Source organism: Rhineura floridana, chromosome 4 (assembly GCF_030035675.1).
Source record: "Rhineura floridana isolate rRhiFlo1 chromosome 4, rRhiFlo1.hap2, whole genome shotgun sequence".
NCBI classification, from domain to species: Eukaryota; Metazoa; Chordata; class Lepidosauria; order Squamata; family Rhineuridae; genus Rhineura; species Rhineura floridana.
In genome coordinates this window covers 10,646,991-10,658,029 of record NC_084483.1, presented here as the reverse complement: position 1 = coordinate 10,658,029, position 11,039 = coordinate 10,646,991, and the positions used below count along the sequence as shown (strand labels likewise).

At 47.4% G+C, this 11,039-nt stretch overlaps 1 long non-coding RNA gene across 1 annotated transcript; it reads right to left on the bottom strand.

The window, feature by feature from the left end:
* Window positions 1–246: 246 nt before the first annotated feature.
* Window positions 247–10,267, bottom strand: LOC133384252 (uncharacterized). The gene is made up of 4 exons (XR_009762470.1): window positions 10,191–10,267; window positions 7,982–8,118; window positions 1,922–1,974; window positions 247–916 (listed from the first exon to the last, which is right to left on the bottom strand). It is a non-coding gene; the product is annotated as an uncharacterized LOC133384252 (long non-coding RNA).
* Between the last annotated feature and the right edge of the window lie 772 nt (window positions 10,268–11,039).

Sequence of the window (11,039 nt, the reverse complement as noted above, 5' to 3'; positions counted from 1 at the left end):
ATCTTATCCCAGTATTAGCAAGATTGGGCATGTCATTTAGAGGACGTGATGAGAAGCAAGACTCCAAAAATCAAGGCAATTTTCTTGAACTGTTGCATTAATTCAATAAAGAATGCCCATAGGTTGCTAAACATCTAAGGGGCACAACCACATGTACAAGTCCAAATACTCAGACTGAAGTGCAGCATGATTTCAGAAAAAAGAGTTGAAAACATTGTTAATGAAGTAAAACAAGGGATGTGGTTTGCAATAATGTGCGAGTCAAAATGACACTGAACAGCTGTCATTTTGTGTTTGTTATGTTTCACCAAACTTTTTTTGTGAAAGGGGGAGTTCTTAGATTTTGGTCTTTGCGAAAAATGGACAGTGAGACTATCATTCTGTCAAAGGTATTTTCTCAAAACTGGATTATCTCTGACTAATTTGCGAGGGCAGTGTTATGATGGGGCTTCAAATATGAGTGGGTGCCACTCAGGACTACCAACTTGCATCTCACAAGAGGAACAACGGGCAGTCTATATTCACTCATAGGTTAAATTTGGTTTTAGTGGATTTGGCAAAGGCTGTGAAAGAAGTGCAAAACATGATGAGTACTGTGGACAATATGCATAGGTTTCTGGAGTCATCTGTAAAGTCTAGAGTAGTATTTCATGAAATTCAAACAGAAAATAATGAAGCAATAAAGAGATCGAAGCGCCTGTGTAAGATATGCTGGACTAGTAATACTGATGCATTTGAAGTTGCAGCTTCATCATTCAATTCAATTGTGGATGCATTAGCTACATTGTCTAAAAGAGATATTCACAATGGATCAGATGCAGAATGTGTCTTAACTTCTGTTGCAACCGTTGAATTTCATCTGTGGCAATCCATGCTAAATGAAGTTTTCAAAATCACAGAGGTTTTGTCAAGATACCTGCAGTCAAAAAGAAAAATTGATTTATGTCATTAACTCTTTTGTCCAGAGTACAATTAATGCATTAAAAAGTATGAGGAGAAAGATTTGATGACTTCTGGCAGGAAACAAAAAAAATCTGAACAGGTAGAACATACCCAACCACAGCTTCCAAGAAGATACAAGCCATGTAAAAAGTATGATAGTTGTATATCAGAAGATGTATATCATTTTCTTTTATCAGCAAAAGACCATCTCAGGAAGCAGTACTTTGATTTAATTGATCGACTTACAGCAGACACTGAGAAAAGACTGAATCTAAGAAAACAGGACATGCTACTGGGGACATGGACCCTCCTGATAATGTTCTTGATCAAGAAATTGTTAGGAATGTACTTGACACGTCCTGGAGGCTTGAATGCTGACAAGTTAGCAGCAGAGCTGACAGTTTTCAATGATGAACTAACCAAGGGAAATTCCGGGGAGAAAGGGTCGCTTCCAACTTGAACTGTGTCCTCAGTATGAATAAAGATACCCTCCATAAAGTAGGTGAGCTATTTCAACTGTGTTTGGCAATTCCACTTGTTCTGCAGAATTTTCTCCTGCTTAAGAAGAATGAAAACATGGCTTAGGAGCACAATGAACCAGGAACGGTTGCCCAGTTTTAGTATATGGCTATTGAACAGGAAGAGACAAAAATGCTAGAAGATAACTCAACAACCATGTTGGTTGAATGTGTTGTAAACTATAGCGTAGATTAAGAGTGAAGTGAATGATCGTGAGAACCTTCAATGGTAAGAAGGCTTCCAGTACCTGATAGCTTGTAATATTGAAAGTATTTTAATTCATTAATAGGTTAAAATTTGTCCCCCAGTGGCCTCCTTCAAATGTGGTAAGCATGGGCAGAGTGGGAGGGAGGGCAACCCGTGAGCAGGGAGGACAGGAGCACAAAAAAGAAAAGAAAAGAGTGCGCTACCAACTTAGGCAACTACCATATGCCCCTGCCATAGGCAATCTCGTGCATACCTTCACATGCTGATAATAGCTGCTTCTGAGTTGCTTCCTCACACGTTACATACCTCAGGAGAAAAGGCATAAATACAGTTAAATTAGGAATAGGAAACCTGCGGCCCTTCAGATGTTGGGATTCCAGCTCCCACCATCTCAAGCCAACATGGTCAAGGATGGTGGGAGGTGAAGTCCAATAACATCTAGATGGCCACATGACCTTCATTCCTCAATTCAATGCACAGATGCGATGTATTCTCATATGGATGGACATGATAACCAAAATACTCTTATTTATTTATTTATTTATTACATTTACATACTGCCCCATAGCCGAAGCTCTCTGGGCGGTTTACAGCAATTAAAAACATTAAAAACAAATATACAAATTTTAAAACACAACAATTTAAAGACACAATTTTTTTTTAAAAAAAATAAATTTTAAAACACATGCTAAAATTTTTTTATTTTATTTTATTTATTTTTAAAACTTATATACCGCCCGACTAGCAATAGCTCTCTGGGCGGGGAACATAGATACAATAAAATACAATATAATACAAAACATTAGTCTAAAATCAAATTTCACAGTCTAAAAACAGCAAAGGCTAAAATCAAATTACAAACATTACAATCATTAACAAAAAATTAAAATGCCTCGGAGTAGAGAAAGGTTTTAACCTGGCGCCGAAAGGATGATAGTGTCGGCGCCAGGCGAACCTCCTCGGGGAGACTATTCCATAGTTCGGGGGCCACCACTAAGAAGGCCCTTGATCTTGTCACTGCCCTCCGGGCCTCCCTATGAGTCGGGACCCGGAGGAGGGCCTTTGTAGCAGACCGTAGTGTACGAGCTGGTTCATAGCGGGAGAGGCGTTCTGACAGATATTGAGGTCCCGCGCCATATAAGGCTTTATAGGTTAATACCAACACTTTGAATTTGGCCCGGAAGCGTATTGGAAGCCAGTGCAAGCGGGCCAAAACAGGTGTTATATGGTCAGACCGCTTCGTTCTTGTTAGCAGTCTGGCCGCCGCATTTTGCACCAGCTGTAGCTTCCGAACTGTCTTCAGAGGTAGCCCTACGTAGAGCGCATTACAGTAATCCAAACGTGAGGTTACCAGAGCATGTACTACTGATGTAAGATCCTCCTTACTCAGGTAGGGACGTAGCTGGGCTACCAATCGAAGTTGGTAGAACGCATTCTGTGCCACCGAGGCTACATGAGCCTCAAGTGACAGGGAAGAGTCTAGAACGACTCCCAGACTACGAACCTGTTCCTTTAGGGGGAGTGTAACCCCATCCAGGACAGGATATGTATCCACCATCTGATTGGAAAAACCATCCACCAACAGCATCTCAGTCTTATCAGGATTGAGTCTCAGTTTGTTAGTTCTCATCCAGTCCATTATCGCATCCAGGCAACGGTTCAGCACATTGACCGCCTCACCTGAGGAAGATGAAAAGGAGAAGTAGAGCTGCGTGTCATCAGCGTACTGGTGACAACGCACTCCAAAACTCCTGATGACCGCACCCAACGGCTTCATATAGATGTTAAAAAGCATGGGAGACAAAACCGAACCCTGCGGGACCCCACATTGGAGTACCCATGGTGTCGAGCAATGTTCCCCAAGCACTCTCTTCTGGAGACGGCGCGCCAAGTAGGAGCGGAACCACTGCCAAGCAGTGCCTCCAACTCCCAACTCCGCAAGCCTCTCCAGAAGTATACCATGGTCGATGGTATCAAAAGCCGCTGAGAGGTCAAGGAGAATCAACAGAGTTACACTCCCTCTGTCTCTCTCCCGACATAGATCATCAAACAGGGCGACCAAGGCCGTCTCAGTGCCGAAACCGGGCCTGAAACCCAATTGAAATGGATCTAGATAATCAGTTTCATCCAATAGCGCCTGGAGCTAGTCAGCAACCACTCGTTCCAAGATCTTGCCGAGATATGGAACATTTGCCACTGGTCTGTAGCTGCTGAAATCCTCTGGGTCCAGGGAAGGCTTTTTCAGGAGTGGTCTCACTGCTGCCTCCTTCAGACAGCCAGGGACCACTCCCTCTCGCAAGGAGGCATTTATCACTTCCCTGGCCCAGCCAACTGTTCCCTCCTTGCCAGTTTTTATTAGCCAAGAGGGGCAAGGATCTAGTACCGAAGTGGTTGCACGTACCTGTCCAAGCACCTTGTCCACGTCCTCGAACTGAACCGACTGAAACTCATCCAACAAAACATGATAAGACTGTGCACCAGACACCTCACTAGGGTTAACTGCTATAAAATGAGAGTCTAGGTCCCGACGAATGCGTAAGATCTTATGCTGGAAGTGCTCAGCAAACTCATTGCAGCGGGCCACCGAAGTATCTACAGTGTCCTGAAGGCCTAGATGGAGTAGCCCTTGGACAACTCTAAAAAGCTCCGCTGGGCGGGAGAGAGATGCCTTAATAGTGGCGGCGAAATATTGTTTTTTCGCCACCCTCACCGCTCCTATATACCGCTTGGTGAAAGCACAAACCAGCGTATAGCTGCATTCATCAGGAGTTCGTCTCCATCTCCGCTCAAGCCGCCTCCTATCTTGCTTCATCGCCCTCAACTCTGGAGTATACCAAGGAGCTGAATGAGCTCTGCAAAGGAGAGGGCGCGCAGGAGCAATCCTTAGGAGAAGAGGAAAGTCTTGACCTGGCGCCGAAAAGATAACAGGACACCAGGCGCATCTCATCAGGGAGATCATTCCATAATTTGGGGGCTACCACTGAGAAGGCCCTCTCCCTTGTTGCCAGACTCCCAGCTTCCCTCCTAGTAGGCATCTGGAGGAGGGCCTTGGATGTTGAGCGTAGAGTACGGGTGGGTTCATGTCAGGAGAGGCATTCCATCAGATATTGTGGTCCAAAGACATGTAAGGCTTTATAGGTTAAAACCAGCACCTTGAATTGAGCTCGGAAACATACAGGCAGCCAATGCAAGCGGGACAGAATCAGTTTTATATGTTCGAACCGTCTGGTTCCTATTACCAATCTAGCCACTGCATTTTGCACAAGCTGAAGCTTCCGAACCATCTTCAAAGGCAGCCCATGTAGAGCGCATTGCAGTAATCTAACTTGAAGGTTACCAGAGCATGGACAACCGAAGCCAGGTTATCCCTGTCCAGATAGGGGCGTAGATGGGCCACCAACTGAAGTTGGTAGAAGGCACTCCGTGCCACTGAGGCTACCTGAGCCTCAAGTGACAGAGATGGTTCTAGGAGAACCCCCAAGCTACGAACCTGCTCCTTCAGGGGGAGTGCAACCCCATCCAGGACAGGTTGAACATCCACCATCCAGTCAGAAGAACCACCCACTAGTAGCATCTCAGTCTTGTCTGGATTGAACCTCAGTTTATTAACCCTCATCCAGTTCATGTCGCAGGCAGGCACTGGTTCAGCACATTGACAGCCTCACCTGAAGAAGATGAAAAGGAGAAATAGAGCTGCGTGTCATCAGCATACTGATGGCAACGCACTCCAAAGCTCCAGATTACTGCACCCAACGGTTTCATGAAGATGTTGAACAGCATGGGGAACAGAACTGACCCCTGCAGAACCCCATACTGGAGAGTCCAGGGTGCTGAGTAATGTTCCCCAAGCACCACCTTCTGGAGGCAACCTGCCAAGTAGGAGTGGAACCACTGCAATGCAGTACCTCTCACTCCCAACTCAGCCAGTCTTCCCAGAAGGATACCATGGTCGATGGTATCGAAAGCCGCTGAGAGATCAAGGAGAATCAACAGAGTCACACTCGCCCTGTCTCTCTCCCGACAAAGGTCATCATACAGGGCGACCAAGGCTGTTTCTGTGCCAAAACCAGGCCTGAAACCTGACTGAAATGGATCCAGATAATCGGTCTCATCCAAGAGTGTCTGGAGCTGGCCTGCAACCCTCGTTCCAGGACCTTGCCCAGGAATGGAACATTTGCTACCGGCCTATAGTTATTAAGATTTTCTGGGTCCAGGGAGGGCCTCTTCAGGAGTGGTCTCACTACTGCCTCTTTCAGGCAACCAGGGACCACCCCCTCTCACAGAGAGGCATTAATCACTTCCCTGGCCCAGCCAGCTGTTCCATCCCTGCTAGCTTTTATTAGCCAAGAAGGGCAAGGATCCAGCACAGAAGTGGTTGCACAAACATGTCCAAGCACCTTGTCAACGTCCTCAAGCTGCACCAACTGAAACTCATCCAAGAAATCGGGACAAGGCTGTGCTCTGGATACCCCGCTAGATTCACCTGCTATAACACTGGAGTCTAAGTCCTGGAGGATGCTAAAGATTTTATCCTGGAAGTGCCTAGCAAATTCATTACAGCAGGCCTCAGATGGTTCTACCATGTCCTTGAGGCCAGCGTGTAATAGCCCCCGGACAATTCTGAAGAGCTCCGCTGGGCGGCAAATTGATAGTGGCAGCAAAATATTGGGGGGGGTTGCTGCCCTCACTGCCCCTAAATACAGCTTACCATAGGCACTTACCAATGTATAATTGCATCCACTAGGACTTCGTCTCCATCTGCACTCAAGCTGTCTCCTATATTGTTTCATCACTCTCAGTTCTGGGGTATGCCATGGAGCCGTATGAGCTCTACACAGGGGAGGGCGCTCAGGAGCAATCATGTCAACCGCCCATGTCATTTCTGTATTCCACAGTTCAACCAGGGTTTCGACAGGAGCGCCAGCCCTATCAGCCGGAAAACTCCCCAGAGCCCTTTGGAAACTATCCAGATCCATTAGTCTCTGGGGGCGGACCAACTTAATAGGTCCCCCACCCTTGCAGAGGGGAAAAGCCGCTGTAAGTCTACACTTCAGCAAGCAGTGATCTGTCCATGACAGAGGGACTGATGTAAGGCCCCCCACATTCAGATCACCATCTCCATGTCCAGTTGCAAAAACCAAGTCTAGAGTATGCCCTGCTACATGTGTTGGGCCAATGGCATGTTGAGACAGTCCCATGATTGTCATGGGAACCATGAAATCCTGAGCCGCCCCGGATAAGGTGGCCTCGGCATGGATGTTGACGTCCCCCAGAACCAACAATCTGAAGGATCTCAACAGTACACCCGAGACCACCTCCGTCAGCTCAGGAGTCTGTTGGGCAACGGGGTGGGCGGTACACCAACAGAATCCCCAGTCTGTCCCAACACAAGGTGCAAACACTCCAGACCAGTAGTCACATGGACAGGGTGCTTGCAGAGGGAGATGGAGCTCCTATAGACCTCAGCAACCCCCCTTCCCCGACCCTCAGGTCTACCCTGATGCTGGACCAGGTACCCTGGTGGGCATAGCTGGGAGAGACTGACTCCTCCCTGCTCACCCACCCAGGTCTCCGTTATACATGCCAGATTGGCTGCCTCATCCACAATTAAATCATGAATGAGGGAGATCTTATTATGCACCAATCTGGCGTTTAGGAGCAGCATCCGGAGGCCTGAGAGCTGGCAGATAGGGCAACCAACAAACCTGCAGGTGTGGGGAGGACCGGAACAAGGCACAGTCGTTAACTGCCTGGGCCGCATTCCCCTTGGCAAGTCCTCCTCACAACGCCATATCTCCCTCTACCCATCACTACACTAACTGGGGGCCTCTCCCTGGTTGGCTCTGAGTCCTCTCTTCCAGGCACATAACTCAAGACCCTTAAGTCCCACAAAAAGCCAGGGAATCTACAAAGCAGGAGCCACCTCAGCCAGCAGGTGGATAAAATCAGCAACAGCTGGCTGAGTACCTGAGGGCCTGGTCCTGCAAGGCGTGGCAACCTGCAGCACAGAAGTCCAACAGGGAGAGGGTGGTGGTGGTAGCCAAGCAGCAGCAAGCAAGCAGGCAGTCCCCTTCTTCCTGCAGGCACTGGGTCTCTTGCACCAGAGAGTGGCAGCAGCGAGCCATTCTGGGTTTTTTTCTTTCAGGCCGCTCTTGTGAATAATGAGCAAGGCAAGAAAGACAGCTCAATTCAAACCACTGACAAATGGCATGCCTGTATTGGCAGACTGTAATTAAAGCAAAAGCATGCTCAGGGGGGAAGCTATCCCAAAGCTTTGTTTATAACAACTCCCCTTTGTTGTCATTCCACTTACAGAGTCAATGCTAGAAAGAATGGATGTCAAATCTTTCGGAAAACGAGGCTTTAATTCTTGGCTCAGTCACACTAACAGCAAAGATTGCTGTCAACAGAGCAGCAGGGGGAAATCCATTTCCATGCTCCTGAGAGAGGCTGTAGTGCAAAAAGAAAAAGAAAGAAAATATGGTTGATCCCCCCCCCTTCTCCAAATAGCTCTACTTAGGGCTGAATCCCAAATGTCAAGCTATCCTTGTGATCATTTTGCTTAATATCCTGATGTCAGAAAAAGGCACATTCCAGAGGGGTAGCTAATATAGTCTTTGCTGCAAAAACTATGGGCACCCCAGGTTTTTTTGTGAGAGGGATTCAAGCGCATACAAGGAAATTTAGGTTTCGACAATTAAAGTGGATTAAAGCACTCTAACCCTAGCACAACAAATTGACTTAGAAAAAAGAAACTGACTTTTAGGAAAATGACAGGGAAATGCACTGAAAAATGAAGGATGAACAAATTCACTGTTGTGAGCCATGCTAGCAGGGCGTGGACCAGCAAGCAGAAGGGGGGCGAGGAGGACTTGGACTGGGAAGTTCCAGTCAGGGAAGGACCCAGCAAGGGGAGGGACAATGAAGTTGCTTCTGCTCTGGACGTTGACAGGTCACCTCCAGCAATCCCAGACACCCCCCTGGAGAGACCACCAGACCCACCTGTCACTCTTCTGCCTGATGAGGTGCCTCTCCCAGTGTCCGCACCACCAGACAGCCCTCTCCCCACAGAGGGAGAGGACAGGGACAGAGACCCAGGCCCCACCTTCGCCCCAGTGCAGGAGATGAATGCGGCAGGAGATTCAACAATCCTAGCTCAGAAGGATTCTGCACTCAGGGCCAGCTCCAAAGAGCGGCCAGGTGGGGCCCTGGCTGAGGGCCCTGCAGCCCACAGGGGCCCCTGATTATGGTGGGGGAGCAGCGCTCACCTTCTGTGGCAGACTTCCTGCAACAGATCACAGGGAGGGAGCTGCTCACCAGCCTGCTCTCGCTCCCTCACTCATCCCCTGCTCCCTTGGCCAGCTCCGCTTGCCCTCTCCCTCCGCAAGCTTGCCCTTCCCCGCCCCCCTGCTCGCTCACCCGCTGTCCCGCTCGCTCGCTCGCCCGACCTGCTCTGCTTTCTCGGTAGGTGGGGCGTGCGTGCGGGTGCCAGAGCCCAGGGCAGGCTGGTGCCCAAGGGCCCTGGCATGCCTGGGGCCAGCCCTGTCTGCAATTATGCATTCACACTCTACAGTGACTCAGGGTACACGCAAGCAGGGAGCCCAGCCAGCCCTACTTAAGCTGGGCAAGGGGGAAGGGATAGTTGCTGAGTAAATATCTTATTGCTGCCAAGTTGTGCCTAGTTAGCTAGAGAGGGATGCAGAGTTCTGAGTAAGTTGTAGGTAGATTCATGAAGTGCACTGAACTGAAACTTTCTCTTCAATAAAAGAAACTACAGCTGAGTCTGAGTTCTTCAAGTTGGGGCAGGACATTCACTTTCCTTAAATATTAGACAGGTGTCGTCTCCGTCAATTCAGCACCTACTAAAAACTTTCCTCTTTCCTTTTAAGTAAATGTTTTGTTTTTAAGATGTTTTTATTATTTTATCATTTGCTGCCCTGGGCTCCTTTTGGGAGGAAGGGCAAGTTATGAATTTAATAAATAAATAAATACATTTTCTCTCTGATCCAGTGAGAGTTTTAAGTGTTGCTTGGGGCTGTAACTGAGCTGTGAGGAAGGGTTGGACTAGAATTCCCAGTATGCAAAAGAAGGATAGAAGGTGTGACAATTCCAGTTGGTGGGTGCAGGTTTAAAATTTTCAGTTAGACAGTGTGATTGGCTGGGGTAGGACTAGAGGGACCAAAAGAAATGTATATTTTGCCACAGTGCTGGTCAGCAGTGAGGTGGTTGATTGGGGAGCTGGATGGAGAACTGGAGTTGATGCTGGTGAAGACAGCCAGAGGACGATGATGATAGCAGAGGAAGAGAATTGGGGGAAAAGAAAGAAGGCCTGAGAGACAAGTGGAGTGTCTTGATGGCCAAAGACTTGCTATTAGGACTTGGTTTAGGCTGAAGGGACCAGGAGAGAACCTGTTTGTGACACTGAGGGGAGGAGTGAGAAACAGCTTGGAATGCTGCTGTCTGGTGACTAGTAGGAGTACCAGGGAGACAATTTCCAGGGCAGTACAGCAAGACAAACCTACCCTTCAGTAGAGCCGTAAAGGGTTGGAAAAAGAGGCTTCCAGCAGAGTCCTCACGTATAGCATCAGTGAGGCTTAACTGGGGTAGAGAGAATCAAAGGGCAACTTGGCTAAAGGGTTTTAATAGGGTAAGTGCTTCCTTAAAGTTGTCTCAGTGTAATATTAACAGTTCAATATAAGCTGTTGGTATTTAAAGTGACAGTCATGCGTTAACAAATTGTATAATCAATTTAAACGTACAGTGCTATTTTAAAGCAACCAAATAAGCTTGTGCACTTAGTAATTTAGTAATAAATAAACATAAATAGTTTTGTTAAATAGCTGGAGGGCCACCGATTCCCCATTTCTGGTTCAGAGGGCCAGACTGCTGTCATTCTTGGCTGCTATCGCTATTCTATTATTTATCAAAGGAGCACACTTTCAGGGCACATCTATAATGAAAAACCTATGGGAACGTATTGTAGCTGCGCCTGTTTGTCTTAACCTCTCCCCCCCCCCTCCAGACACTCACACACACATTACTTATAGTGCCATCTAGAGAAGTACAATTTCTGGAAATTCTGAAGCCATGGGGAAAACCCATGTTTTTTTTTCCAGAAAAAAAATGGAAATTTTCAGAAAAATTGAAAGAATGCAATACTAGCACTTTTTACAGATTGAACCCCCTTTAGGATGCACACCTTAACGTGGTGAGGGGGTTTGAGAGTGTTGAAGAAGCTGAGAGCAATGCCGTCAGGAGTCTAGACCAAGAGGCTAGACTCCTAGCAGGGGCACCCATGGCAGAATGGTCAAAGCTGAGACACCACACTAAGATGCATCCAAACTCAGAGAAAGGCAATGGTAAACCACCTC